Source organism: Falco peregrinus, chromosome 1 (assembly GCF_023634155.1).
Source record: "Falco peregrinus isolate bFalPer1 chromosome 1, bFalPer1.pri, whole genome shotgun sequence".
NCBI classification, from domain to species: Eukaryota; Metazoa; Chordata; class Aves; order Falconiformes; family Falconidae; genus Falco; species Falco peregrinus.
Window position 1 is genome coordinate 106,890,942 of NC_073721.1, and position 25,588 is coordinate 106,916,529.

The 25,588-nt window shown below is 37.7% G+C and overlaps 1 protein-coding gene across 6 annotated transcripts in view; it reads left to right on the plus strand.

Annotated features, from left to right (window-relative positions):
* PEAK1 (pseudopodium enriched atypical kinase 1) overlaps window positions 1-25,588 on the plus strand; it is a 119,970-nt gene that overhangs the window by 33,437 nt on the left and 60,945 nt on the right. For all 6 annotated transcript variants that reach the window (XM_055805566.1, XM_055805562.1, XM_055805541.1 and 3 more), the window contains exon 2: window positions 18,692-18,863. The gene's annotated coding sequence lies outside the window, so the exon portion shown is untranslated. The remainder of the gene's footprint in view (window positions 1-18,691; window positions 18,864-25,588) is intronic.

The window sequence follows — 25,588 nt, forward strand, 5'->3', positions numbered from 1 at the left end:
TAGTATAAAACTGTCACTTATGACCACTTTTTTTTGAATAACAACATAGTTTAGATGTGCTAAATTAAATGCTGATGTTTGTTAAATGTTTGGGTTTTTATATGTTGTTGTTTACTTCGCATAACTTCTGTGACATGCTAGGCAGATCACAAAACAGAAAAGTGTATATTACTTCGGAAGTTCACCGTATAATGACTGATACAGGAAAGGAAGGAGGATAAAATCTATCAAGGCATTTGTATTAAATACAAAATAAAAAGTGAAGTAATCATAGTAAAACATTTGCTGGTGTACAGGATTTGCAGTCGACCTGCATTGGCTAGAGGAATCTGCCAGGTTAAAAGAGTGGATTGTAAATGGTCTGTTCAGAGGTCGCTGAAATTGCAGATGGTTTAACTGAGTGCATAATAGTAATAAAAAAACCCCTGTATATGGAATCAGTCATAACTGACATAGTTACAATAAAATCAGAATCTGGAGAGGCAAATTGCTTTTTAGCTAACAGTTGAAATGTATCTCTACCTTTTTATTTGTTTGAAACATGAGCTTTCTAGTTACTGTAGCACAATAATACTGTAAAATGGAGTTAAATCTTCATTTTTGCAATTGCTTCTCTTGACTGCTTTGACATTTATTGACAGAATCATAGGAAAATGAGTACTGCTTAGAGGCAGCAAAGTGGCAGTAAGTTTCTAATAGATGTGGGGCATTTTGGTTGGTCTTTCTCTGGTTTTCCTTGTCAATCTTATTCATAATTGAGAAGCTCAGAAGTCTTCTGCAAATCTTCTACAAGATTTTGATGATGTCAGAATGTCTCATTGGAGTCATTTTGACATTTAACTTCAGAGAAGACTCTGTAAGATTTCTGCCTGGGTTTATTGCTAGATCATTTCCTAAGCCTCCAGTAATTTGTATCTGTTAGCTATCTGCATACAAAGCTCTGTGGCAGGTGCCCACATATTTTCTCAGAAGCAGGTATCTATGGAAATGCTAGCCTTCCAAGCCAACCTGACCCTCAGAACTGTCTTTTGAGGACTAGGAAGGTTTTCTTACAGCTTGGTTTCCAGGCCCCTCTCAGCTTGCCTGGTGGACTGCAGCAGTCATTGGAAACTTGAAAAACTTCCCATTTGTGAGTCTCGCTACCTGCTGGTGTGTAATGGCATCAGATGGCAAGTTCGTTGCTTGCTGTAACAACTGCCAGGGCGTTGCTTAGCTCTTCTGTAACTCACCAAGCAGGCAGTTTGGCATCCTTGAGAACATACCTGCAAACACCAAAGCATCTTGTAGTTGGAACACTCAAAACATGAGCAGGTTTAATTAAAAGTAATTGCCATTTTAGTGCATATTCTTGTATTTGTTTCAAATCCTTGTATAGATTTAGCCCAGATCAGTTTCTTACTAAGTTGAATTAAGTCAAAATATTCTTGAGTAAATAAAGTGTACCCCTGTGAGTGATGCTGATGAGGCTTATGGAAGCTGCTTGATTGCTGAGGTTAACTGCAGCAAGGTTTTTGGGTGCAATTTCTATAAGCCAGTAGGCTTGCAGGTCGCAGCCTCTTGCAGGAACACTGTAGAAGTTGATACTTGAAATGCAGGTGTGTCGGTCACTTGCCGAACTTTATGAATCCCATGTGTACTGGGATCAGCCAGCTGAACCATACTAGCAGGTTTTCAATGTTCACATTTATGAGCATGAGTCACTTCATTGACTCAGCTTTAGGTCTGTGAGGGCAAATGAGAAGGATTCCTTATGGATCAAGTATTCACTATCATCTTTTCCACTTTTCATTTTTCCCTAATGCAACTACATAGTTGTCTGTGTATATGTACTACTGTATGGCTGGCAGATAGTAATGCTAGAGTTAAAACAGCTACAGCAATTTGGGAAGTATTCTCAAAGTAAAGTTATCTGTAAGAATGTAATCGGGTTTAGAAGCCTGCTACTGCAAAGGAAGTTCCTGAGCCTCAGCCCTTCCTCTTCCTCCCCACCGACATTGGTGCTACTGCCTCAGATCTTTGCCAGCTAATTTAACTCACTAACCCGGCAGAATGTGAACCTGGCAAAAGTAGATGTTCTGCTGTGTTAGTGAGTTGGTGGGCACAGAAGTGGAAGCAGAACTGCATTCCTGACAGCAACATCAGGGAAAGGAGCAAGAGCAATGTCAGGGAAAGGAGCAAATCCTCAGTCTTCCATCTTTAATGACAGTGTTGTGTAACTTCACTCTTAATGATACAGGTATGCAGATAAGGAGCATTGCTTATATCATTAATAGTGTGTGTGCGCAAGGTATCTTAACTATAGGTGTTTTGTGGCAAAGGCTGTCTTCTGTGCTGCTTCACCTCTGATACTGAAACAAAGCTAAGATTCTGTTAGCAATCCTAAAGTTACTGGAATTAAGTGATTTCATGTGATAATGGTAAGAATTAGGAAAAAAGTTATTAGAGAGTATATTACACTAAGGAGGAACCCAATTAAGTTTGCGGTCAGCTTTCCTGAAGTAAGAAAGCAAGCCAAGATGCATACTGTTACGTTGCCAAACTCTTTGAAGTCCAGATAACCAGTGAAACCCAAACCACTGATGTTTAATTTGAGGTTTTGTTGAATAACAGGATAGAGGAAGAAGTGGTTATTACAGAGTATTTTTTACCTTCATTCTGCATGGCTGATAATTCACTGTTCAGTGGGCTGCTTTAGCATGAGAGAGGAAGAAGTCTTCTCATAGGTACTGTCATCTGTGAAGGGGAAGCGAGACAACTTCTGGGTTACAGGTCAGTTCGCTGGAAGGGGGGAGGTCAGAGCATGCCCACTCTGTTCTGGTGCCGGGGGCTGTTTGGTGTGCAGCTTTTTACAGATACTGTTGGTTTTAATAACCTGTGCTCAAACAGCTGTATGGCAGGTGGTACTCTGGCTGGGTGGAAAAGCAGATCAAGAAACTGGTTCAGGTTTAAAATCTTTTTAAAATAGCTGAGAGAATATTCATGACAGCTTTCTCCATGGTTTGGAATCTTTTACTATTCTGTGCTGCAGGTTTGAAATGATCAGAATATAATTCCAATTCGTGTAGTCTTCCCCCTGCTTTTCCGCTGTCTGTTTTTAGCTAAGCAGTACATAGCCAAGCTGAAACACAACTGTAAACTAGTAATTAATTCGTGATGAGCAATGAATTATAGACACCTGACACTTGGTTAGGTAGCTTTGTCATTGTGCTTCTAAAGTTGTATTATTCCAGGTAGCATGTTGTGATAGCCTTAGCTATCGTGGCTTCTGTCTTTTGCCTTTCTTCTGTAACACATAGATGTAAGCTGTATTATACTTTTATTACTTGCCCTGTTACAGCCAACAATTTTCCATTGTTTTTTGTTCTGTTGGTTTCCTGCAAGAGAGGTTCTCAAACTGTAGTCAGCAAAAATACATTAAACAACTTTTTTTAAATGTTAAGTTTGAGTATATGCTACAGTCTGTGTGAACTTGTCGGTCTGCATGAAACCAAGTGACCTGATAGATCATTTTAAAAACAAAGTTTAGGAAACAATCCCATCCAGGTCAAGTTTTCTTTCACCCCTCTGGCTTGGAGGAAACTGCTGACAAGTGTGATGTTTTTATTTAGAATTTTCCTGTACGAGATAGCAAAGTTCGGTTCAATATGCATACACAGGTTTTTAACTCTTAAGTAATTTCTTCCTCAAAGACGAGGGAATAATCAGTTTGCTTCCTTTACATAAAGAAAATCGCCTCCAAATTTGTTAAATGGAAAAGGAAAGAGGATTTATGCTTATCTTGGTATACATCTCTAAATATTCTATACTTGTTAAGTAGCTATTTTCGCAATGGTGCATGCTTTCCTGTCTATGTAACTTTTATGTAATGCCCAAAATTCTTAATGAAAACAGATCAGAGCCTAAAAGGAAATAGTCTAAGTCACTCTTTCAGCCATACATCTCAGCACCCAGCAAGCTAATGCATGTATCTGAAAAAGATAATGTGATGGAAGGCTCCATTAAACCCATTGGAGCTGTAAAGCTGCAGAAATAACAAAACTGTTGGTATTTTAAATGAATGGTTACAATAAATTCCTGTTGGTTAGTGCTGGGCTATTTGAAGTTCCCCAATGTTTAAAAGGAAAAAGGAGCAGGGATTTTAACCAGCTCAATTCATTAAAAAATGACCTGTAGATGGGGTTTGAGAGGATAATAGGCAGCAGATTGCAGTGGGAAAATCGTGGCAGAGCAGCAGCTCAGAGTTAAATACATTTACGCAGAGTGGGCAGCAGAGAGATGTAAAGAATTCTCTAGTGCAAATGTTGCAGAGCACCAGCATAATACACTTGTTTTGTTTCCACTGACAATGTAGTGTAGCTGTTTGTGGCAATATTTACATTTATGAAGTCATACGCTGAAAAGCTTTAAAATATTGGGAGTGTTACATAATATGCAAATGTCAGTGGGTTTTCTCCCATTTATGTCCATATTTTCAAGTACAGTCATATGTGGAAAACCTAGTGTTTCTTCCAGTCTGGTCCTGCTTTGTTCTAGAGCAAACATTCCTTCCCTAGCTCCCAGTGTTTTGAAATCTATTTAGAAAATACTGGCTTTTATCAACACTTCATGTAGTCTACTGAAAATGCAAGAATGGATTATATTTTTTCCCAAACCTTCATAACTCTTCCAAATTAGATGTTTTTTTATGAAGACAACAAAAATTTTACAGCCAGCAGAATTTAATTAGAAAGGGAACTCCTGAGCAGGAAAGCTTGGTTGTGATACAGTAGCACTGGAAAATCTTTTTCTTCTCCTCTGTCTTACTCCTGGGAAAATCTGAAATATCCTTGCTGCATGTTAACAACAAAAAAATTAAAGATTGCTTTGACAGACTACAAAACTTAAAATATTCTCATGGATGACACCTGCAGATTTTCTTTTTACTATTAAATAATGGAAACCAACATTTTAATGCAACTTAAGCATTTCAGAGCACATTTCTGATCTGAGGAGATACACTCTAAAATTCCTATGTGGGTTTCTGCAGTCCAGGGATGCAATAACATGGAATATGTTTTGTGTGTATCCCATGGGATTTTTCTTTTTTAATTTTTTTTTAATTTTAATTTAATAATATTCTTTGCTGTTTGAGATATTGGAGGTTAGAAGTTGGCAGTTTCTCAAAAATGTTAATAGAATGCATTTTGTAGCCACAAATGAGAACAGTATCAATCAAGAACAACCAAGACTCTTGCACTCACATTTGACCTTGTGTAGAAGCTTACGAAAGAGAGGAAAACTTGGTGTTGGTGTGTCGGTGCAGAGCCTGCCATGGGTATATTTTGAAGCATTTTCTTAATACAAGATGTTTACCCCAGGGGGACTGTACTTGTAGTGACCTTACCTTACCTTTTAGCAAAGAACATTTGCAACAAGCTGTTTCCTACTGTACCACTGGTGTACAATCAGGTAGTAGTAGTAAGCTGAGAAAGCAACTTTGCTTGTCACAGGTTACTCCATAGAGTTTTGGTGTGGGCAATAATGACCTGAGGGCATCCCAGGTCAGAGGGGTGTGGTTTTTTTCCAAGACTGGCCAGTGTACTAGATGAAAATGCATTCTCCAATGTTTGGGAATAGTTTGTGCTTTTGGAAGTGAATAATAAAGGTTCCCAGTTGTCTTTTAATACTGGGAAATAAAAGTTCCAGGTATTAGACTTTGAAAGTATTAGATGACTAGTAATCATTCTTCAACCTCCTTTACCACAACAGACTGTCCATTTATTTGAAATCTGTTTCACTGCCCTTATGTCTTTTCTTTCCTTGCTAAATATAAAAACAATTAGAATACAAAGTCTCATTAGTGTACTGCCTCTAGCATGGCTGTCTCTTTATTGATGGGTTACAGAGTTACAAAATGTGGTGAAGTGCTCACTTGAGGGGAAAACAGTGCACATGGAAATTATTTCAGCTTTGTAAAGCATGAAGGCACAGAAAAATAATCAGATTTCTACTACAAATCTTAAAGGTATTTCCCCCTATTTAAAGTCTTGTAACAATGCTTGAACAGTTCAGTTGCTTGCAGATAGGTAGCATCACAGTGAACCTTTATTGATTTTTCTGTTTTTTCCTTTAGAATTTTTCTCTACTTTTAAACACATCTCTCTGTTCTCAGTACTCTAGAATTCTTTCACACTTTTCTCAAAAGCGTCTGAATATGACATGCAGTCTAGCTTGAAAAGAATCCAAAAGAGGAATGCAGAGCGGAGAGCGTGAGGTATGGAGCAGCACCTACTCAGAACAAATACATCAGGGCACTTCACACGGGCAGTATGGGTTGAGGGAGGCCTGTAAAAGAAGTCAAAAATCATAATGACATAGGAAGAAGAATATAGAGGTAATACAAAGGAACAAGTTTCTTATCTGGTATCCCTGTCTGTGGTCTGCCAACTGTCCGTGTGTGTTGTGTTGGTGTCTGTCCTGTCCTGTTCCTCTGCACCACCCCACGCCCCCCGCACCCCCCAAGAACCTGGCAATTCAGAACAAACACCCAAAGGTACTTCAGACAAAGCTGTTAAGTGTGGAATATCGTTCCACAGGATGCTATGCATACAAAGTTGTAAATGCTTTCAAAAGGTAATTGGATAAATTTATGAAGGAAAATTCCATGCAAGACAATCAAAGATGCCATTTCTTTTACAGGAAGTCTCTAAGCTGTGAATTGCTGGAGATTGGGAGAGTATTTGGAGAAAGTGTTGCTGTTGATGCCTTTATGCTCTGGGCCTCTGCCAGAAGCAGACTAATGGGCGAGCTGGACTTTTGGTCTGATCTGCTAGGCTACTGTCATCTTGTAAACCATTTTTGTCCTCTGGGGCTTTCCTTGGGGGTATGTATGATCCTTCTGATCTTTTCAACATCTTTGGTACTTGGCAGCTTTGCTTAATCTGCAGTTTATCTCTGTTACCTTAAATGTCATCTGCTGAATCTCATAATCCTTTCTTAGATCAGTTAATACTATAAGTTAATAATTTATTCTGCACAGATGGAGCACTCTTACTTTTCTGTGACAGTTGATTTCTCTGTCCCTAAATTTGTGTTTAGGAGTAAAATGCTTGAAAAAGTAACTTTTACTTCAATTTTTCAAATTTGAAAAGTTTTATTCTGAACTAACATATAATAAAATCATTTTCTAGAGGAATATTTAATGGATGTCTCTGTAGCTCTTCTAATTGTTTTATTGAAGTATAAAATTCATTGACATCATTTCACCCTGGATAGTTTCTTTAGCTAATTGAGCCATGTTACTTTGGTCCTGTGGTCTGCACCAACCTGATAGATTGCTCCTGTCCAGAAGCAGTTTTTAGTTTTGATCCAGGATTCCCCCTTTGCTGCTGTTAGGTATTTCCCTCTTTCTGTGTATGCATAGTGAACTGTTTCTCAGGCATGGGTTTTCAGCCATGCATATTATCAAGTGACTCAGTTTGCATTACTGTTTTGATAGTTCTTTGCTACCCTGTTTTAACTTTGTCTCATTTTTCTTTGAGTGAAGGTTTCAAATAAACATTCTTTAATGGTGAGAGAGTTTAGAATTAAAGCTTTTCAGGTTCACCCTTTTCATATGAGTTCCTATACCAATACAAATGTGGAACTCTTAACATTAGGCTTGATACTAAACTTCAGTATCCTCCTTTTAATACCTTTTTTGAGAAAATGTTTTGCTCTGTTCAGAAGCATGAAGTGATGCTGCAGCTGAGCTGTATTGTTAGTCTGATGACAAGCCAGAGCTAGAGTGATACTTGCTGTGCATTGTCTGCTGTCCTTGCCTATTTCTGTATTGCATAGTACCAATTGTTTTCAGTTTGCAGCTGTTTTATACAGCTCAATCTGTGTAGCTGCCAGAACCACTTAATGCCCAACCTGTCTCTAGTAAGAGAGAGTTTAGAGAAATTATCTTCCTTTTCTTCAGTGGTTTGAAAGATGGAGATGCTTCAGATTATGATGCAGAATTCCCTGGTGTGTTCGGTTCATGTGCTATAATGAAGTGGTTTTAAACAGTGTAATGCTATGCTGCGCATGCTGAAGGAACAACATGACAGGACAATGCAGGTTACAGACAAGAGAATTTCAGATAACTTTAGGGAGGGGGAAAAACCTGAACCATTGAACACTTGCTGAATTTTGTCATTTAAATGCCTGCTATGTATCTTAATATTTCAGAAACATTAAGAGCTACTTGCAGTTCCTATTACAACTCTGGTTTATTTCAATCAGTATTTTTAAACTGCAGTCAGCACAAGACAAAGTGCCTTAAAATACCTGAGGGGAGAGAAATAGCATAATGAGAAATAGCAAATTTCTCTTTTTAATGCCCTCGGGTCTTTGCTGCAGGGTATTATTCTCGCTCAGAGTGCTCTTTGCCTTAAGGTGGCTTTTCAGCAAATACTACCAATTTCCTTAGATTTGTCAGTGTTCAATTAGATTTTATATTCAGAGCACTGTAAATTTTGACTTGTCTTCAAGCTGTCTTACACTGTCCACTGACCCTACTAGTTATGGTCATTTTAACTGAGCTGGTGTTTGTTTTCTGATATTATCTCACTAATTCAATGCCAGGAGCATTTGTTGCCTTTCTTTGTCTTCTGGCTATTCCAACCGGTTCAGTTTGCTTTCTGCTGTAGTTTCTTGCTTTAGATTTACATCCTGTATTCGTGCCTTACTCGTTGCAAGGTCAATTGGTACGTCATTGAGGAGTCAAAAAGTGTGGATTGGCTCTTGTCAGAAATGGAATGTAGCCATCGTTTATGTTCTTGGAAGTACTCAATTTTTGATCCATACAACTTCTGTTAACACATGCTTTCAAGTAAAACTTTGACAAATGATAGCATTACATGGAAGATACTTTAGCATAGCCTTCTGGAAATACTTTTCCTAGAGATCACTGTGAATTTTTGTCCAGACCAGACTTAAAATAATAGTGTTATGAAATGTCAAAGCTGATAAAACTACTTAAAAGAAAAGGAATTTTGTCTAATGGCCTGTGTATATGGCTTAACATTTAAGTAAAGATTGCATTTCTGACTTCAGTAATTAGAAAAATTCAGCTAAAGCATTTCTCTATAGCTTTCTGCTGAATTGAATTTTCTTTGTCTGGCCATAGCTGTGGGAAAAGCTCAGTGCAACACATCTCTGGAATTTTCCAGCTTTGTCTGGGATGCTGTTCATAGTCTGCTTGCAACCACGAGCCCTCTCTCCTGGGGCATGTTGCTTTCTGGGCTCAAGTGATGTTTTGTGTTAAAGCTGAATCAGTTTTCTGGGCTAAATACTTCTGTGGCAACCCACATTGAGAAGGGTAGTTTCAGTGTAACTGAATTTGGAAATTGTGTTTGACAAGCTGAGGAAATGGCAGGATTGAAAACTCAAGATTCCATTCTGACAGAGCCATCAAGGTCATCCCAAAAAGTACATAATTCAGAATTGTTCAATAAATCATTTACTATTTTCAATCCCATATCAATCTCTATTTTTTTTCACTTTCAGTTTTTCCCACCGTGTGAATTGTTACTGATTTATTATTTTTTATTACTATCCATCAAATATACAGGAATTTTGTAATTAACTAGCGAAGGCTCTGATAAAGTCTATGCAAAAGGTCAGTCAAAATGTATACTAGTTTCGTGCCGCATTACTTCACGTCCTAAATGCTAGTGGTGTATTTGCCTGTCTGTAATTTAGTTCAAGGGAGACACGGGATCAACAGAAATGAGTTCTCTGTCTTAATGAAAGAAAAGGACAAACTGCGTAATGAATTGATGGTACATATACTTAAAGCATAACTGACAGTCAGTCCCTACAAGTTAAGTGGGTTGCAGATTGCTGCGTTAACCTGCTGTCCTTCTGAAAGTGATCTTCCCAAGAAGGGGGTGTTAGGATTCATCTTGTGTTCATTTTGGTACTCAAATTGCAGCTGTACAAAAGTTCTTTCAAGTGCACTGATGTTGGGAACTGTTTTTTTGCTGTTGTATGTGTTATTAACCTATTCAGCAGGCTTAAACCAGGCTCTTTTCATCTTCTCTCAGGGAACTAACTCATTTTATACGAACAGATTTCATAAGGAGAATGCCATGCATGCATTCAATCTGCCAATTTCTCTTCATATCACAATGCAGTAAGATTTTCTGATAACCTATGTCATATATCCGTGAGCGTTTGTTCCTTTGGGGAGGGTATTTGAAGCGAGCAGCCGCAGTCTAAGGCAGTGTGTTGATGGCAGGCTTGTTGGAAATGCAGCCCAGGAGTTGTATCAGGAAATACGCTGCCATTTTACAACTTTCTGTTGAACTGAAACCGGGAATCAACATTATGTATTCAAGAGCAAGAAAAATGGCACTTTCAGCAGGGCATAACTTTATTTTTATGCTCCTAAGCATTCTTTGGTTTGCAGTTTTGGCTTAATATGCTCATGATATCTTCAAAGAGGGGTATGGGGGCGTGGTTATGTGGTTAAACTGCTTTTTGTTGTTGTTGTTTCTAGCTTATATAAACGTGTATATTCTGTAGACACCAAAGAGAGTTTGTAATAGATTATTTAACCAAATTATGTTTTTTCAACTGCAAACATGGCGGGGGGGGGGGGGGGCGATGACGGCGGGAGAGAAGAGGAATTTAGGTTTTTTCTGCAGACTTTGGTTTTGTTAGAAGTTCTTGTTTTCACAAGAGATCTCAATTTTACCAGAATTGCTAATGAGCCAATGGAGTGCTAACAAAAGTAATGTTACGTATTTTAATAAAAATCTCTCCTCCTAGTTGATCGCACACACACTTTGCGGTTATTTTGGTAATTCTCCTGAGAGATTCCAGGATGCTTTTCAAGAGGAGATCTACTTTTTTGTACCATTCTTCAAAAAAATATATGGATTTTCTTTTAATGGGATTTTTTTCAGGTGTACTTTATTTTTAATTTTTTATTTGCATATAAAACTTATAAAGTTATATTATGACAGTACTGTTTCTAGTGCTTCTGAAACCACCTTTAAAGTTTCCCTTGCATGATCTGTCAACTCAAATTATTACATTTGTATCTTTTTTGTAGAGTCTGTGCAATTAAAATATCTGTAATTTGTTTAGTTTTTATGGTAAAGTTCAAGGGAGAAAGCAAGCCAGTTTGTCATGACAGTTTTGAAATACCGCTTAATACGTTTATTTAAAACCAAAGAAACTCTATAATGATTGAAAGGAAAGCCTAAGAAGAAAACGGTGTTATAAACAATAACAATTAAAACAATTTTATTTTGGGATCAATCAATTTAGGTTGAGAAACAATAAGCAAAACCAGCGCTGGGTGCGCGGAGAACTCAGTTAGTTCCACCACAGGCACCCCTGAGTCCTAACAGCAGCGTCTTTTATGCCCGGATCTCGACCAATCTCCTCTCGCCGGCTGTTCGTCCCGCTCTTTCCCCACTGGGCCGTTAGGGTACGCCTTCTCCTCCTACTGGCTCTCCTTTGGCGCGCTTTTTCAAATCTCAAGGTCTTTGTCTCCTTCGTGGGCCTTCTCTGGCGTGGTTCGCTTTCCTTATCTCCTTCGGCCGGCGGGCTTTGCCAAGCAGCGATTGCCTCAGGGGAAGGGGAAGCCATCACATCGTCTCAAAGGAGAACCACACGTGCCCACTCACCACAACTGCGATACAGGTCCCAGATTTACACAGGGTGCAACAATTACACTTATCACACTACATTCTATTTTTGACATGAATCATGACTGTGTTTATCACAACGGTAAATCCCATTTATGAAGCTGTAGAAATCTTGAGTAACTAAATGATCTTGTTTTTTTCAACAAGGAATTAAGAATTTGCTCAGGGAAGATGCAGACTTTACGTTGTATAAAATGGAATCAGAAAGGTCATGAGAGATGACAACAAGGCACATGTCTTGGATATGATTTATGGAGTTAAATGCAATGCATATGTGGAAAAAGTTATTTCCAGTGTTTAGGGAACTCTGGGGAAATTTTTAAAAGTCCAGTTAATTGTTCAGATCCTTCAAATGTACACACCTACAAACATTATTTGATAGCAGTTTAATGTTGTCTGTACTTGCCTGTTACCTTTTAAATAGCAACAACACAGGAAAAGCAAGTATTTACTTGCAGGGGGAAAAGGACGAAAATGTTCAGAATATTATAAATCAAAAAGTAGAAGTAGTGTTCCTCAAGTATTAAAGCCTTCAGAACTTTGTGTTCATACATTAAGTGCATTTTCCTTTTTACAAAGCTTTATGAGGTGATTTGGTGAAATCTGGAAGAAAAGTCTGTCTCTGTTAATCCCCCCCCAAAATTAAGGCTGTGCCATTCTTATGCAAGTAGGCAAATGCTTCTGCAGAAACACTTTGGAGGAGAGAAATACCAAAACAAATTGAAGCCACAAGGATTTTTGCCATTTTTCAACAGTGATGATGTGCTGCATCATATGCTACAGGCAGAAAGTTATTCCGGCATGAAGTGCGTGGTGATAATATGTATATCTGTACATATAAGTGAACGAATATGTTTTAGGAGGGTTATATAGAAAGATTCAATCTTAAGCAGCAGCAGGTGCAGGCTAATAAAGCTAAAGAGGATCGCAAAGCGTGTTGTACTTTTTTTTTTTTTTAGCTGATGAATGGATCTTGCCTGGCGTGACTGGTGTGTGTACAAACAATACTGCTTTATTAACCCACTTTTAAAACATGTAGTAGAAAGAAGGAATTTCATATGTGTATACAAATACACGTAATATTCAGATTTTATAGCAAGGTGAGTACTGGATATCGCAGTGACAATTATATTCTGAGGTACTCCTATTAAAAAGAAACTCTAGAGCCTGTGACTTGTATTCAAAAACTTGTAATAACTGCATCATGTATAAAGAAAATCACTCAAACTCTTGCTACTATACTTCAACATTTTCTTAGCACTTCCCTTGCTTATTTTTTGCCAACAAGATGCTGTAAGGAAATACTCTGTGTTTCTTTGGCTTCTGTCAATCTATGATAATAATGATCTTGAAATTACTTGCAGTGGCAACTTGAAGTATTTTGGTAAATTGTGGCTTTTGTCAGTTAAACTGCATTGGTAAAAATTTTCTTTCTCCCTAAAACCTTCTTTTATCTTTGCATTAAAAATACGTGTGTTCTCCAACTTCCATTGTTCCCCTTTAATCTGTAAAGCACAGCATATGATGTGGCTTCTTTGTTGATTTTAAAGATAATTTTTAGCCTGTCAAAGACCTTCTGTCTCAACAACTTTGAAACAAAGATTATATTATTTTTTTTAAATAGATGATAAAGTGCAGCTGCCAGATTAACAGACATAAACTGGAAGGGGAGAATCTCACAGATGGTTCTAATAAAACTCAGTGAACAGCAAAGGAGTGTGGTGGTGGGCGGGGGAGTGGATTGAAATTCAAACAGTAATCCCAGTGCAAGTTTTGGGTTTAGTTTGTGGAAGAAAGTTGCATAAATGGCCATTTGAGGTTTTGAGGTTGGGTGGGGTTTTTATTGTTGCTTTCAATTTTTCCTGTTGCTATAGTACTGCTGATTTTTCCTTCTTCCTGTATTGCTATGTCCATATTGCTACCTGAGGCTTGTATTGCTGTGCCAAGAATCTTCCTCTAGGAAGCCACATTCAGATATTCATAACATTTTTGTGGATGTGAAATATCAGTAAAAGCCTAGATTTTCAATAGCTGTTGAGATAAAAATCTTACTTGTTGCTACAGCAAAGAACAGTAAAAATGATGCAGTAGACTTGTGTTGCTTTATTAACAGGTACTGCTCTTGTCTCTGTCTTCTGCCCCATAGCCTCCCTTGCAGGACTGTACAGCTCTTTGTGTTTTTTGTAAGTTCCTTTTGGCTTAAGTTGAAACTCTCTTCCAACCTTTAATAAACCATGTGTTTTATAAGAAGTTTGTACTACACGATTCATTCATAAGGATGGATGACTAGTAGTACCTTCTGTCTTTCTGCTGACTTTCTCCTCTTCTTAGATGTTAGGGTATGGATAGGCCCCAGTAGTCTCAGAGTTCATCACTAGTTCTTCTTGACATGACTTTTTGGGGTTCTTTGGGAGGATGAGGATAGTTGTGTTTTTGATTTCATTGTTTCAATTCAGATGTGCTGTGTTTAATATCTTGAGCTTGATTTTTCATTATGGTAGTGCATGGCAAAGTATTTTATTTGGTAAAGGAAAATATGTTCCCAGTTAATAATACCCAAGATGATGTCATTTCCAGGTACAATTTGTGTTCTAGAAAGTCAGTTTGGTTACAGTGAATTGTTTCCAACTTTTTAGGATGGCTACTACAGCTATAAGATGTATTACTTTTCTGTTTGGGGTCAGCTGGATGTGGTCACAGAATGGAGGGTGGCTGTATATTCAGAGTTCAGTTGTAACCTGTGCTTGGATGGTCTGACTACAGGAAAGATACCTGGAGCTTCTTTTGGGCAAAGAATGTTATTTTTGCCTCACTTACAGGACCAAAGCAATTAATGCCTTTTTTTTGTCGTCTTGCTAACTTTTTCTTTCAATTAAAGGAATAGTATTGGAGAGCACAGAGGCTTTTAACCTATATGGTAGCCCTTTGAGATGTGTATTCATCTTAGGGTGTCAAAATCTTTTCAAACCAGTAGTTCAGGAGTTGCAAGTCCTTCAATAGCATGAATAACAGATACTTGTTTAAGAGTCCTTAAGCATGAGCAAGTCATTGAGCACTTCCTTTCTCTCCGTGAATCAGTTCTATTTTAAGCAGTATTTTCATGTTATGTTCAATATTTTTAAGTTAAAAATGTTCTTATTTTTAAGCTCCTCTTTTTCCTGTTTCATCTCCTGTACATCTATGAATTTGTATTAAAAACATAAGTATATGTGGAAAGGAAGGCACATTTCCTATACTGATTTGTTCTCTTTGTCTCCTTTAGGAATGGATATAATCTGTCTTACAGCATTTCATATCCCGAGGAGACAATTTTGAAGTGAAGAAGTTACTATTTTATCCCTCTGTTACCTGGTCAGTGGTTAGGTAATACCACTTTGAAATGCCATCAGCCGAGCAGTCTATCTACATGTACAGTAATAACAGCAATATCTCCTTGCACCTCAGAGAGATCTCTGGAAAATCTTCTCTTCAGATCAGCATTTTCTGTGCCATGTGATTCTTGCAGCCTCTTTGGCAAGGCTGTCATTCAGGAGGCCTGTGCAATTCCATTGAAGGAAAATCCCATAGTTTAATGAAATGCTTTAGTTGTTGATACTGACCCTGTGATATTGTGTTATATTGCGATATTTGCTGATACAATCAACTTGGAAATGATCTGTTTCTTTTGTCTTTGCTGTATTGTGAAAAAAAAAAAACCCAACCTAACATGCACATTTATAATTACTTATTTTTACAGGTTTTTGTGTCCAAGATATCAGCATGCTGATACATTAAACAGCATAAATGTTTCCGGACTCCTCCTAGCTTGGCAAATCTGATAGCTATCTGAAAGTGAAGAGTAGATCTTTTGATTAGCATTCTGTAAGTTGCCTGATTTTTAAGTATTGCCAGTCATTCACAGCTGTGAAGAGTTCACTTCAAGTCAACATCAACAGGAAAAATATGTCCCAAATAATGGCTTTACTTTCTTGTGGATTTGCTGCAGTTTTTGCCTCCTCACATAGTCAGCAATCATAACTTTTATGGTGGTTTTTGAAATGTTGACTTCCTGTTACTAATCTTGTAATTAGATGCCCCTTTATTCATGGGCTGTCACTCAGATTGACAGGACAGATAGCTCCCAGCGTTGGCAGTTGCTAGAAAGTTGGGGATGTTTTGCAGAAATGGCTTGTGATTCATTTGTTTAGCATTCCTCTTGCTCTTTGTTATGTGAGGACAGCTTGTATGGGACTGAGTCACATGGCAGCTCTTTTCATACCGAGTTTCAACTGCCTGCAGCTTCTACAGAAAGCCAAGGCAGATGATGAAGAGGGGCATTTATCTATACCTTCATTTACTCCATCTATGTTAATTGTCTAGTAAGAGCAGCAGCTAAAAGGAGGATTTTCATGTTGTCTTTATCAATTTTACTGAAGATGTCATAAATTATAGGTACTGAGCACTGAAGCATAAGTAAATATAGAGTGGTCAGGGTTTGTGCCAGGGTTTAATTCTTTTCTTTTTGAGTGGTAAATTATGTTTTTTAAATCAGTGTGCTGTTTGCGACCACAATAACAACTTTTATGTGAGATCTCCATACCGCTTGTTGACTTAGCTAGCTTTTAATATGCTGTATGCTTACGTTGGAGATAAAACTTTTACTGTGGCACCTATAAAATATAATGTAATGGCAGCTTTAAAAAAATGTCTAAATGTTCCTAAAGAGCCAAAAGAACACCTGATTTATATAAAGCTGTGGTAGTGAATCTGTGCTGTCTCCAGCTGTGCCAGAGCTGTTGGGTTACAGTTCTGCAAGGAAAGGCAAATGGCAAGCAAACCCCTTTGCTGCTGCTGTTCAAAGTCTGCAGAATTTTAGGATGGAAGTAAAAATGCCTGCATGCAACTGAAATTAGAAAATGGATGTAAATGTTGGTATTTTATTACAGTATTCTGGCGTATTTATATTTAAAGAAGTGGCACAGTTAGAAATGTGGTTTCGTAACATTTGGTTTCGTTAAGAATTTTATGTTTGGGTTTACTTGTTAAGTTCCTGGGATAACAGTCCTGGGAACCATGAGGATGTTATGTACATTATTTGCTAGCCCTTGGTGAATTTTAGTATTGCCATACATTAAGTACTATTTCTACTGTTATGCTGTCTTTTTTTAAAGTTAGACACAGTTACGACTATGACAGTGTTTTCCTGTCATGGTGTTTCCTATAGAGATGTGTCCAGAGGTGCCTACAGTTTGAGAACACATGCTGCTGTCTGGTGGAACTTGGCCACCTCAAGCACTAAAGGAGAAATCCAGCCCCCTCCCCTAGCCAGCTTCTTTAAATTGAGCATGCTGCCTAAATTCACAAACTTCCTAGTCCCTTGCTTTTCTAGCCAGAAAAAAAATATTCTGAAAGGAGTTAAAATTTTACACACACACATTGCCTTATTGAGAGACTTTGAATACATGTTCAGTGCAACCATTCTGTGCCATGAAGCATTTCCCAATTTCTCTGTTCTTCAGGGCTGTTTTTCTTAAAGAATTCTCTAATATAAAAAAAAAAAAAAAATTGCTGCTGAGGACTAAGAACCGTGGTGCGCTCTCACCACTTTTTCTGGAGGATTTGCCAGGTTCTGTGCAGGGCTCTGTACTCCTTTCTGTTCTTGTCCTATATGGTATTTCTGGCTAATCCCATCTATAAGAGCGTATTGGTTGGTGACTCTCAGGTTGGGAAGAGAGCATTAAATATTCTCCATCCAGAGTAAGCTCTTGACTTATCTCTAATATTGCCATTTAGATGATGAGCCACAAGTTTGAGTTTAAGACTGAATTAGTGGCTATTCCTTTGTCTTCGGGGGGTGGTGGTGTGTGTGTTTAGTCACCCTTCTCATTAATTTTTAAGCACATAATGTGTCTTTTCTGTTATGATGGTTCTTACTCATCTCACCTGTTACTGCTCATCTGCGAAGCTATTTCAGTACCTTCCTTTCAAATGTCCTAAAAAAATGTTTTTGTTTTGATAACTGTTGTCAAAGCATTTCACTGATGCCATTCAGCAGTCAATGGTTTTGCTTGTCATGCTTGTCAATGCTGCCTTGCTATCACATAGTCTGTGTGTGCTCACCAAACTGTAATTTCTTTTCTCAGAAGTTATAAAGTGCTTTGTTTCATGTTATTTGTAGCTTTCATAATACAATTAAATTTCTTTGGGCATTTGCCTACTTCCCCCCAACTTTGTCATCCACGAATGTGTTCAGTGAAGTTACAGAAGCCAAACACTGGGGCAGGGGAGAAGTTGGGGGAAGGAGAAAAAAACCAACCCAAAAACAAAACCCAAAAATAATTAGGTAGTACTGTCATCTTGAGTAACTTGGGAGACCCGTGAGTTAGAGGCACAGCCTTGACACTGTCAGAAAAACAACAAATACTTCTCTGCTCCTGTATTAGAAGCTGAGCTTTCCTCTAAGTGTCTGTGGCTGTTCAGTTTTGCTGGATTAAGGTTAAGGTTAACCACCATGAACTGCTAATATGCAAGTATAAGTAACATAAACCTGTGTGCTTTTTTGTATTATGTTTAATGTACATTAAAACATGTAATATATGTAGATAGTTTTGTTATTTTTTTCTAATTCATTCTTTATATTTTGTTTGGAAACTGTAATTAAAAATAAGAAAATTGCTAGGATTACCTGTTCCTTTTCCTAGGAAAAGTTCTTAATTATACCAGCTAGCTTCTACAAGCCATTCCTCAGCATTTGCACTCCAGCCTGTGCTTTTATTTCAAAGCTAGTAGTGTGGCTATATAGCAGATAAAATTAAAAGAAGACTTGTAGCAGTATGCTCCTGCGGTCCAGAAAAGAAATTTGAATGCTAGGGAAGAGGATAGAAGTCTGGTGTGCCAGCTATGCAGCCAGAATTCTGATAAGAACCCAAGTATCTTAGGTGGCTCTTTAAGCATTTAAGAGATCAGAAGGTTACTAAAGAAGGGAAATTAACAGTAAATCACATCTGAAATTTGTTTGAGATAACATCATTGTCTTTCTTTCACAGAAAATGTTGCTGTCCTCACCAGTAGTCATTGAAGAGAAGGGTGTGAAGGGAATTTGTCTGGAGAAGTAAGAAGCTCTGAAATTTTCAACAGGATTTATTGCCAGTAACTGCAGAAGGTTTTGCAAAGCCAACTGTTGACATTGGAATGGATGAAATGCCTTAAACTTAAGCGGTAACTGATTTTTCTGATATCTTTTTATTAATGCAGTATGATAAGGTAATTTGTACGGATTATAGAGGATATTGTTTTACTACTACCAGAGTTTAAGTAATGTGACCTTTCAAAAGCCAAACATTAGACAAGTCTGTAATTTTGTGAGTTTCGTGTATTAGCAAGAAGTTGGAATTTTAGTATCTGATGGTGTACTGGGTAGTTAAAATGCCATCTTTAGGTTCGTCCCATCTCTTCTATCATTGAAAAACAAAAATAATTTTGCTATTACTCTGTTAGTAGCTGTTTTACTACCAAACGCCTAGCAAAACTGAAATTCAGAACACGTTGTAGAAGCATCTCTGTAGCTGTTTTTAGCTAATGGTAAGTCATTTGTGTGACTTCTGAAACGCACAAAAAGACACATTAATATGAAGGTTGCTCAGTTCTGCTAACATTTTCTCCAAAATCTTTTTTCTTTCCTTTTCTTTTCTTTGCTGTTACTTGCTTATCCTGTTCTCTGCTCTCATCCACTCATAACTGGGCATGAAAGATCTAAAATATTTTTATACTTGAGACTTGTGCCATGTCTACACCAGGTCAATATACTAGTCGGGAATACAAAAATGTTAAAAGTGGGAGTAGAAAGACCCTAGCTTCTCCTAGCTATCCAGTTCTATCCAATTGTAGGTTCTATCTTTTTGTAAAAGTGACTGAAGTGTAAGCAATTACTAAAAACAGAAGGGAGAGCAGAATTACCACACATTTAGTAGACCAAGACTATGTTTCTGGTATTTGAGAGAACAGAGTAAAAGGTCTTTGTGCTCTTCTCAAAGTCTCGCTGAACCTGTGTACAATAGATTTTTTTTCTTCAGTTTGGTTACACAGATGGAAAACAGTAATATAACTGCATATATTAAAAATTGCATATCTCCACATTTCTTCCATTTGGCATGAATTAAAAAAAAGACATCTGTGTGTGTTGTGGTTTTGTTTGCTACAATTTCAAAAATGTGAAGAATTCAGATTTTCAGACATTTATTATGGTCCCTTATTATACTACCCTCTGTTCTTGAGAGGGAAAGGGAATAGGTCTGACAGTAGTTTTACATGACTTTTGGCAGAAAAAATAGTACAGCATTTCTGAACTTTACAAGTACAGCTGGTCTCTCTTACCAGTCCAGGTAAGGTATTTATTCCACCCATGTATCATAGGATGTGTTAAAACTTTTAACAGCAGAATGGTTAGTGCCCTAGAATAATTGAGTCCTAATTTCTGTGACAGTTAAAGGCAGGATTTTAGAAAATGTTCATCATTAATGTAACATTTCCTATCTGTGAAGTCCACATTAAGGGTCCTTAGGCATCTTGTGAGGAAGCAGTCAGGACAGCACTTAAGTCTCCCAACCAAAAACTTACAGCCTTGTGAAGGCAACGGTTGGTCAATAGGCTGCTGGGGTTTTTCACGAATTGAGTTCCCATCTTTACGAATTGTCTGTTTTGTTGCCAGAGTTGCTTGTACGTTGTATTTATTTCTCCTACTGTGTAGGCAAGAAGGGAGGGCTTGCAGATTCCATTCATCTGCAATGGTGACAAACGAAGATCAAAAAGGACTTAGAAAAAAAATAATTCAAGTTTTCAAATTTACCATGCTCTTTTTAATGTTTGTTCTTCTTCTTTCCTCTGTGGTCCTTTCTCTTTGAATGTATGCACATATACTTACAGATCTCTAACTCATCGCTGTGTCTAATGAGAATGTGAGAAAAAGACAGTTCTGGTTCTCATGTCTTTATTTTGCAAAAGCTGTGGAGCTGGAGCCTTTAGTGTGTTTTCAGATTTCTGTAAGATGCTTCAGAGCCCAGAAATATAAGCAACACAAGTTAAAAACCAATACTAATCACAAATTCTTCCTCATTCTTACTAAGAAAGATGTGCCACCTTAGCATGTCTTTATTCAGCAGGTTAGAAGAAGACACAAATAGTTTACAGCTGTCATAATTTTAGAGGAAATTCTTATAAAACCGGAAGGTGTTTTGTTTGTTATGCTGCCTGGCAGAGCAACTTCTTTATGTATCTAGCCTTTGTCAAAAAAGCACTGGCTGTAAATCTGTCAGGGATAATGGCTTCAGCTGAGGAAATAGGTTCCCATAATTGTTGCTGTATTCAAATTACTGTTATTTAGCTGATAAAAGTGACAGTGGCCCTGGAACAGGAACAGCAGCGAGATGTAACAGTTTCTCTGCTGGCACAGGAAGACCTTAACAGGCTGAACATCAAGAGGTTTGTGTAACTCAGGGAAGCACTGGGTGAGCCAAGCCAGAGGATAACTGGGAAGAGCCAGGGATTGCTTTTTTGGGCAGTTCTCCCTGCTGGTGATGCTCTGGAGTGGCCTAGGTGGGAACTGATCGACAATGCCACATGAACAGATTCTTTCTGTCTCTGAGAACAGCTGGAGGATGTTGCATGGGCGGTGCTCTTGGCTCAGGGATTTAAATGGGAGGGTTTTCTCTCAGCTTGAGAACACATTTTTTCCGCTTGACTCAGAGTGAAATCTAAATGAGTGATAAAATTCTAAAAGTATTGTTGAATTGGTTATAATAATAAAAAGTGTGTTTATCATCAGGAAGGAAGAGCAAAATAAGGGGAAAGTATCAATGCAGAGGAAGTCGCCACCTTCTCAGTAACAATGGAAGGTTGTAGGCAGCTGAACACACCTCTGTTCAACAGCCAGCCTAGTTCTCCAGCCACACAGTACTTTACCATTGGGAGAGATTTTTTCTGAAACTATTATCAACTTCTTCTCCCACATGCAGTACCCACACACATGTATTTAGGGACACTTTCCATTGAAAAGACTTTACATTATGAATGTGTTTCCGTAAGTTAACTCATCTTATAGAATGCAAGCCTACATATCGCATGAAAGGAAACTGCCCACTAATTCCTGCAGAACCCATTTTTTTCCAGGAACACCACCAGCCTTTGTTTCTTCTCTTTGGCTTAGCACATGGAACAAGGAAGGAACATAAAATAGTGGCACTGAAGTGGTCTGGTGTGATTGCATACTGTAGATAAAGCTAGGTAACTGCAGAAGATGGGGAGGGGCTATTGGCCTAAATGTATTTTTAAGATAACCATTAAAATGTTCTTTTAAGGATTTTACATTTCTATACTGCATTCCCTTTGTACATTCCTGAACAGTTTGCCAAACTTCAACTGCTGTATCAACTGCTGTATCAATTACTTTGAACTCGCAGTTTGAAAAAGCGTTGGGAGCAGAGGCACAGAGTTTTGTGTGCTTCTCCTCTAGAAGAGGTGCCTTCTGCACCGGTATTGCAGGAATCACAGAATTGTATCACTAACCAGGGAAGAGACAGGGTAACATTTTAACTTCAGTTACATAAGAACAAGAGAGAATATCAAACCCCAGGATTTCTAGCTTTCTCTCAGAAGTAGCTAAAGTTACTAAATTCGAGATGTGTTCAGGTTGGGAGGGGAGGATTTAAGAAAAAAAGTCTTTGTTCTTCCCCTGAGACCTAGCTTGCTAGTTTTTCAGGTCTAACCAGGCTTTTTCAGCTGAGGTTTAAGTGACTGAATATGGTGATTCAAACTGGAAACATTGACAGACTAAGCAACGGTAGCATAAAAATATTTATTAAATGTCCCTATATGCAGTTCTTTCCAAAGGACCGTTCTGATTTTTCAGTAGCTTGCATTAGGTTCCATTTTCACTTCTGCCTATCTATGATATCTGTCCCATTACAAGTATGTGAAAACGTACTGCCTTTGTCAGTGCATCTGAGAAAAGGAGGCTGATGTTTGTTAAATTCATGCTTGTGTGATGGCTGTCCCTGGAAACTTCAAATAAGCAGGACAGGCAAAATGGAAAAATAATCTCATAAATTTGTAAAGCTCCAGACCAATGCTGTTTTTTATTTTGAACAGGCTCCTGTATTTTACATCAAAACAACTCTTCTGCTAGGTATCGGATCTTCTAGCTCTTTTTGTGATGGGATAGTAGATTGCTTACTGTGGGAGCAGTAAATTGTCAGCCACAGGGAGGTAAGAGTCCTTGCTTATAGTGAGGTCTCCAGTTTTCATTAGTTCAATATTCATAACAAATTTACCCTCCCTTAATTTCCATCGTATGAAACTTATGTATTTTACTTTGTCATTTCATTTATCGGCTTTCCAGGTGGTGATAATTAGATTATATTTTTCATGCTGGGTCCTTAAATTGTTCTGTAGCCTGTTATGATGTGATGTGGTCTTGGCAAGAAACACATTCCCATTCTGTAGAAAAACCCAAACAAACAAACAAACAAAAAAAACCAAACAAAAAAACCCAACCAAAAACCCCCAACCACCCAACCACAGAACACATCTCAGATTCTGCTAATTAAGAAATCTATCAACTTATAGGGCTGAAAAAGATAATCAACATACTTGAACCTGCTGCAAGCATGAATCATTTTCTATGAATAAGAATACCTTTCTTGTTGAGCTGGAAAAGATTATGTATGTAGTTGCCATAAAAAAGATAACTTCTAAGTGCTGTCTAGATACACAAGAGTTATAGCCTCCAGTATTGGTGCTATTTTTTTGCTACAACCTGTAAATCAGAGTTGTTACATTAGCTCCATACTCTCTCCATTAGGAAATGGCATATAGGATGTATATGGATATATAAATATCATACTTCTGGCCTGTCAGTGTCAAGAGCAGAGTGAGGGAATGAGAGAACAGACAGCAGCCACATCTAAAAATATACCTGAGAAACAGAACTAAGATAGCAGTGCTGCACACTGTGTTAAGAGAGGATGTCTTCACTTCTTACAGCACAGCCGTTTCCTTAATGCATCACCTAGGTATGTATGCATCTGAGGGCTGGAAGCTGCTAGTGTTGCAGGGAGTGCAGGTAGTCCCACTGCCTCCAGGTTCTGGGCAGAGTCATTCCCCCTGAACACCACAGCATCCAGCTCATACAGTGGGTTGCTTCATCAACATCTCTTATCTCACCTTTTAATACAAAATAATAGGAATATTGGAGATTTCTCAGATTCCAAAGGGTTTCTTAGCAATTTATCCAAAATGCCCATTTTCCTTTCAAACATGAATTTCCTTAACTCTCTTCAGTATAACTGCATAGATGCTTTCAGAAACAATTGCTGATGATGCATAGTCTTTCTTCCTTTGTTTTTTAAAGCTGGATTATATTTTTTACAGCTCAGTCATCACTATCTTAAATATGAACATTAACATACGTATATTTTAAGCAAAAATGCTTCATAGGTGAGTAGGTAGGGGGTTTGATAGACTTCAAAATAATTCCAAAAATACCTGGCTTGCTTTTTTTCCGCTGTCTCCTTTCTCATTCTTTATATGAGTTAGCCAATTTTTTTGCTAAGCTTTTTTTTTATTCTATTGCTTTCCGTTTACAGTAATAAAAATTCTGTGTATTCTCCAGAGAAAAACTGCAGGTTTTACTAAACTTGTACTCTTGTGGTGATATTCTGTGATTGGCATTATGGTGGGATTCCGAAGTTATTTAACAAAAATCAGGCTTTTCTTCCTGAAGGAGCGTGTTAGGCAGTGTGCAAATATAATTGGGATTGTTTATTTTTCAACATGAGATAAGAAGGTGTGAGGACAAATAAAATATAAAATAAAAAGAAGCTGTGTCAGATTCTTTAGATTCTTGCCTCCCCACCCAGATTTAAGAATGCTTCAAGTATGCTACTGAGATGTGTGATGGTTTTCTTCTTTATAGCCTTATCCAAAAGCTAATAGTTACAGATCAGTTTTATGTTTCTCATTGCACTATGTCTTTACCAACAACTTCTGTGGTGTATTGCTGTTTTTACAAACATCTTCACCAGGTTAAAATATTTCAAACTTTTCACAGTAGGTTTCTTGAATTAGTAACTAGAAATAAAATTTGCGGGAGCCACCACTTTGTAAAAAGTAGTGGCAAAATGTGTGCAGGACTATCCTAATCAGTGCAGTACTAACTAGCTGCATAAGCAGTTGGAGGGATTGAATCTCTCAAAAAAAATCATATATTCAGGGAAAGGGCTGCTGAAAATAGAATTGGGGAAGATAACTTTCTCTTGTTCTTACTGACTTCCTCTTTCAGACTTCTTTTTTTTTTTCTGCAAATACAATTCAGGTACTAAACAATTTAAAAATGTATATCATTACAAGCAGAGGAAGGGGTGTGTTAGCAGTTTTGCCTTCCAAACATTTCAGACTTGCTGAGCTCTATCTTCACCATCCTTTTCTGTAATATTTCCAGACTGTGTGCATTGGCAGTCAAATCAGTATATTTGACTTTTGGCATAGTACTGTTTGGTTTCAACATCCATATAAAGCTTGCTTAGGAAGAAACACAAACACACAAAGTTAAAGATGGCATACTGTGAGAAATAAATGTGTATTTCTACAATAATGTCTATCAGAACATTTTTGGTTTTATTACTTCAGTGTTGTGGCTTTGGTGTGTTGAAGTTCAGGGCTTAAACTTAGAGAATTTTACAGGTATTAAATTAATGAAAATTAAGGGAGTTTGCCTTTTTAATGAAAAAGACATTTCTTCTGCAGCTAAAGAAAGATAGCACCAAGCTCATTGAAAGGAAAAATAATCCTTGCCTAACTGTATGACTGTGTGTAACTGATTTTCAAGACTTTAGCTGATAACATCCATTAAGTTACATTTCAGTGATGGATACAAAAATTAACTTTGAATT